Genomic DNA, 6,000 nt, shown 5'->3' with positions numbered 1-6,000 from the left:
CCCTGCGATGAGGTGGCGACTTGTCCAGGGTGTACCCTGCCTTCCGCTCGATTGTAGCTGAGATAGGCGCCAGCGCCCCCCGCGACCCCATAAGGGAGAAAGCGGTAGAAAATGGATGGATGGATATATATATATATATATATATATATATATATATATATATATATATATAAAATTTAGGCATAGCAACCACAAAAGAACACAAACTAATTGTCCTTTCTTTATAGTAGGGAATATACTGGATTGTATCACAAAGTTCCTCAAACAAGTTGATTTGCAAAATGTCTCTTTGTGACACTGATTTTTTTTGTTTGTTTTTTCGATATTTTTCCCAAAGCTCTTATCGCCTCCTTGAGCTGAATAGAACAGTATGTGTTACAAAACAAGTTAATCATTCCCCGCTGATTAACCGCTATCTGGTTGTCAATTTGAGGCGTTAATCTGCTAACTTCACTTTGTGTCTCCTTTGATCCTTTTTGGTCCTTAAGCTTGGGGATTTGGTCCAAAAATTGTATTTTGTTTTTTTTCCAGCGAGGAAGACATCAATCAAGCAAAGGGAGAATCATTTTAGCATCTGTTGAGACAACTACTACACTTGAATTTAGCAATTACAATGCTCCTAAAAGTCCAATTCTAAAGTTGGCCTTCAGAGGTTGAACCAACTCAGAAGATCTCTTGAATATCTCAAGGATCAAATCCATAGGGGCATTCTCTTGTTTTGTTTTGTTCAAAACACCACAGAAGGGTCAAGAGTCAAGAAATGGAACAAAGTTGGCCTTCAGAGGTTGAACCAATTCAGAAGATCTCTTGAATATCATAATGATCAAATCCTTAGGGGCATATTGTTGTTTTGTTTTGTTCAAACCACCACAAAAGGGTCAAGAGTCAAGAAATGGAACAAAGTTGGCCTTGAGAGGTTGAACCAATTTAGAAGATATCTTGAATATCTCAAGGATCAAATCCATAGGGGCATTCTGTTGTTTTGTTTTGTTTAAACCACCACAAAAGGGTCAAAAGTGAAGAAATGGAACAAAGTTGGCCTTTAGAGTTTGAAGTAATTCAGAATATCTCTTGAACATCTCAAGGATCAAATCCATAGGGGCATTCTGTTGTTTTTTTTAAACCACCAGAGAAGGCTCAAGAGTGAAGAAATGGAACAAAGTTGGCTTTCAGAGGTTGAACCAACTCAGAAGATCTCTAGAGTATCTCAAGGATCAACTCCGTAGGGGCATTCTGTTGTTTTGTTTTGTTTAAACCACCACAAAAGGGTCAAGAGTCAAGAAATGGAACAAAGTTAGCCTTCAGAGGTTGAACCAATTCAGAAGATCTCTTGAATATCTCAAGGATCATATCCATAGGAGCATATTGTTGTTTTGTTTTGTTCAAACCGCCACAGAAGGGTCAAGAGTCAAGAAATGGAACAAAGTCAGGACAATTAAAAAAAAGGGGTTTCCTCCAAATTCTTCAGGACAGGCTAAAATCATCAGCCCGGAGGTTGGGTCTTGAGCGCAGTTGGGTGTTCCAACTGGACAATGACCCCAAAAACACGTCAAAAGTTGTAAAGAAATGGCTAATTCAGGGTAGAATTTAGGTTTTTCAATGGGAAATTGTGTTAGATGTAAATATAAACGGAATACAATGATTTGCGAATCATTTTCAACCCATATTCAGTTGAATGCACTAAAAAGACAAGATATTTGATGTTCCAACTCATAAACTTTTTTTTTTTTTTTTTTTGCAAATAATAATTAACTTAGAATTTCATGGCTGCAACATGTGCCAAAGTTGGGAAAGGACATGTTTACCACTGTGTTACATCACCTTTTCTTTTACCAACACTGAATAAACGTTTGGGAACTGAGGAAACTAATTGTTGAAGCTTTGAAAGTGGAATTCTTTGTCATTCTAGTTTTATGTAGAGCTTCAGTCGTTCAACAGTCCGGGGTCTCCGCTGTCATATTTTACGCTTCATAATCCGCCACACATTTTCCATGAGAGACAGGTCTGGACTGCAGGCCTGCCAGGAATGTACCCGCGCTCTTTTTTTTTTAAGAAGCCACGCTGTTGTAACACTTCTCTCGCTGAAATAAGCATGGGCGTCCGTTATAACGTTGCTTGGATGACAACATATGTTGTTCCAAAACCTGTATGGACCTTTCAGCATTAATGGTGCCTTCACAGATGTGTAAGTTACCCATGCCTTGGACACCCCCGTACCATCACAGATGCTGGCTTTTGAACTTTGCGCCTATAACAATCCGAATGGTTATTTTCCTCTTTGTTCTGGAGGACATCACGTCCTCTGTTTCCAAATATAATTTGAAATGCGGACTCGTCAGACCAAAGAACACTTTTCCACTTCGCATCAGTCCATCTTAGGTGAGCTTGGGCCCAGCCAAGCCGGCAGCGTTTCAGGATATTGTTGACAAATGGGTTTGGCTTTGCATAGTAGAGTTTTAACTTGCACTTACAGATGTAGTGACCAACTGTAGTTACTGACAGTGGTTTTATGATGTGTTCCTGAGCCCATGTGGAGATATCCTTTACACACTGATGTCGGTTTTTGATGGAGTACCACCTTAGGGATCAAAAGTCTGTAATATCATTTCTTACATGCAGTGATTTCTCCAGATTCTCTGAACTTTTGGATGATTTTACGGACCGTAGATGGTAAAATCCCTAAATTCCTTGCAATAGCTCGTTGAGAAAAGTTGTTCTAAAACTGTTCGGCAATTTGCTTACAAAGTGTTGACCATCACCCCATCCTTGTTTGTGAATTGCTTAGCATTTCATGGAAGCTGCTTTTATACCCAATCATGGCACCCACCTGTTCCCAATTAGCCTGTTTACCTGAGGGATGTTCCATATAAGTGTTTGATGAGCATTCCTCAACTTTATCAGTATTTATTGCCACCTTTCCCAACTTCTTTGTCACGTGTTGCTAACATCAAATTCTAAAGTTAATGATTACTTGCACAAAAAAAAGTTTATCAGTTTGAACATCAAATATGTTGTCTTTGTAGCATATTTAACTGAATATGGGTTGAAAATGATTTGCAAATCATTGTATTCCGTTTATATTTACATCTAACACATTTTCACAACTCATATGGAAACAAGGTTTTTATATAGCCCTAAATCACCAGTGTCTCAAAAGGGCTGCACAAGCCACAGCGACAATCTCGGCTCAGATCCCACATCAGGGCAAGGAAAAACTCAACCCAAAGGGACAATGAGAAACATTGGAGAGGACCCCACCCCACCCCACCCACCAAGGGCGACCGGTGCAATGGACGTCAAGTATATCCAACATAACCTAAAGAAAGCCATTTTTGAATGGCTTCCCCAAAGTCCTGACATAAACGTATGGACAATGCTGAAAAACAAGTCCATGTCTTTACAAGTGTATGTAAACTTTTGACCGCAACCGTATATCAGCTCGATGTTTGACTTAAGAACATTAACATAGTCCTAAACACCGTTTGTACAGTTCATTGACCCCGAAGCTAATTCTTCTTGTTTCCATTCATTCCTTTGGGACACTTTTCTAAAAAACATTTAGACAAACTGGATTTGACCGGTGTCCCGGAATTGATTGTCCGCATTGGAAAAGCGTGTCTATTTGCTCGGCATGAGAGTAAATACTGATAAATGAGCCTCATGATGGACATGTGGCCTCCTGAAGTTGGCCGCACAATGTGTTCGTTCGTTATACCCGATGCTAATTTGTTTAGCCACAGCCTGCTACTGGTTACAAGCTTGTCCCAAGGACAATGACCGGGTGATCTAATGGAATTAAGACGGACAGTCTTCATCTGAAATAGATCACCACCTTAGTCCTTCCTTGACTAGGCTACCTATTTTTAAATCCCATTGACGCAGGAGAAGACGTGGCCTTTTAGAGGGATTAGACAACAGCTTGGGGAGGTTATAAGTGGACGTAGGAGGAGGATTCAGGATAGGAATCAGTGTAACCCCAGCAAGGTGTTGTCCTCCTGACTCAGAGCAGACATCTAACCCACCTGGGGAAGTTTACCTTGGAGGAAAACAACCGACCATGCAACCTGTTGCTCAGACGGTGACCGGCACCCCGGCTTTCGAACGGGACTCATTCCCCAGGAAAGCTTTGCGTGCGGCTCCGAGAGGCGCCTCGTCTCATTTCGTGGGGAGCTCCATTATCATCCTGTCTTCGTTCGCGGTCTCCACTCTGGCCATGAACTGCGGGAAAAAGATGCAGGAGTCTCGACAGAAAACTGGTGATAACTAGCCGCAGCCAACAGGTGGATGCGGTGTTTAGCGGACTGTAGCTCAAAGTGACGTGTCGTCATACGTTTGCTGTCTTCTGTGGCTCGTGCAGGACACATGGACGAATCTGGCTACCATCTCCGGGACTTACAACGCCTTAAAAAAAAGGAACAGTATGTCACATCTGCTTGCTTCTTATTTACAGTATGTTCTACAGCTCAATTGTGAGATGTACAACATAATGCTGAAAGTGTATTTTTTGTTCGATAAGTTTGAAGTTATGTCATATTTACAGCAAGTTTGAGGTCAAATCTCGCAAAGTCTCTATTGCATGAAATGTGTCTAACACATAAAAGCCAAAGGCTGGCATTTAATACCTGTATTTTTTTAAATGATGACTTTTGTTTCTGAATTCGATTTTTTTTCTTATTGTCAGAATAATTGTAAGTTATCACAAAACTTCCGGGCGAGGAGATAAAAGCTGTCTTTGATCTTACCAAGCAAAAGGCTTGTAAAACTCCACTGTGTACGATGGGAAGCGGTTTCTTTGATCTATTGTGATCCACAGGAAGATCTTGTCTTGACTCGAGATCTACATAGCGGAGAGGAAGCAGGACCTGACACAGCTCCTGGCACCTTTTCTTTGAACTATATGTGACCGAGGACAACAGCTGTTTCGACCGCCTTCTCTTTAGAAACAGCTGACGCTATGTAATCAGGGAAAGTCCAAATAAAAAAAGATGCGTAGAACTCTGTCAGAGCGTGGTGGAAGACTGTACAAGAGTACAGCCCAGACGTTTCATCTCATGAGCCAAATTGAATCCTGTCTCTGTTTAATTCCTTGCTTCTTGTCTATTTAATAGACGTCATCGGGGTTTGAACCTGACATGTATGTGTATCAGAATTTGAAGCCCTATTTTTTGAAGTGATTTGTTTGCACCCACCAAAAAATGTTATTGTATTTGCAAACATGACTTAAAATACCATTCAATCAGTCTTGTTTCAAAGTGTTTTGTCAGCCTATAGAAACAGTATTCTTGAAACATCAAGGTTTGTCTTGTTGCCAATTGAGAGAGCATTAATGGAATTACAAACAACATATTTTCCAGTTTTCAAACGTTGGGAGACGAATAAATATATAAATATAAATATATTGTACATACAAATACACATACATACAATTATTCATAAATGTGCACACACATAGGTACTTACCCACATACGCTCCAACATACATACACACTGAAGGTACAGTACATACATCCACAGGCACAATAACTGTGCAGACATCATCATCATCATCATCATCGGCAGTCACTCGAACGAGTATAACGATCCTCCTGGTAGGGGTGTATCCCTTTATGGAAGATGCCTGTGCGTGACTTAGTTTAACGTGGGGAGACTGGTGCACAGACAGTCACCACACGATCCTTGACAGAATTGGGTCAGGCTCCAGCGGCATGGAGTTCAAGACGACTGGGCACCCTTTTCTGCTGCAGCCTTCTCCCGCCATCGCAGCCGTTGCGGTAGTTCTTAAATCTACCGGCTTCCGCCTGCTCCGCCGTTGAGGTCTTCACCGTATCTCTGGCTGGGGGGCAGTCAGGTACTAGGCCTTTGCCAAGGGCCACCTGAGGTAACAGTAGTAAAGGGGTTAACCTCCTAATGCTCCAAGTCCCCATAGAGGAGTCTCCACTGCCGGATGCACTTTACCGTCAAGCCCAGGACATGACAGACATACATATACACATACACGCA

This window comes from Nerophis ophidion, linkage group LG01 (genome assembly GCF_033978795.1).
Source record: "Nerophis ophidion isolate RoL-2023_Sa linkage group LG01, RoL_Noph_v1.0, whole genome shotgun sequence".
NCBI lineage: Eukaryota > Metazoa > Chordata > Actinopteri > Syngnathiformes > Syngnathidae > Nerophis > Nerophis ophidion.
Note: the sequence above shows the minus strand (reverse complement) of the source record.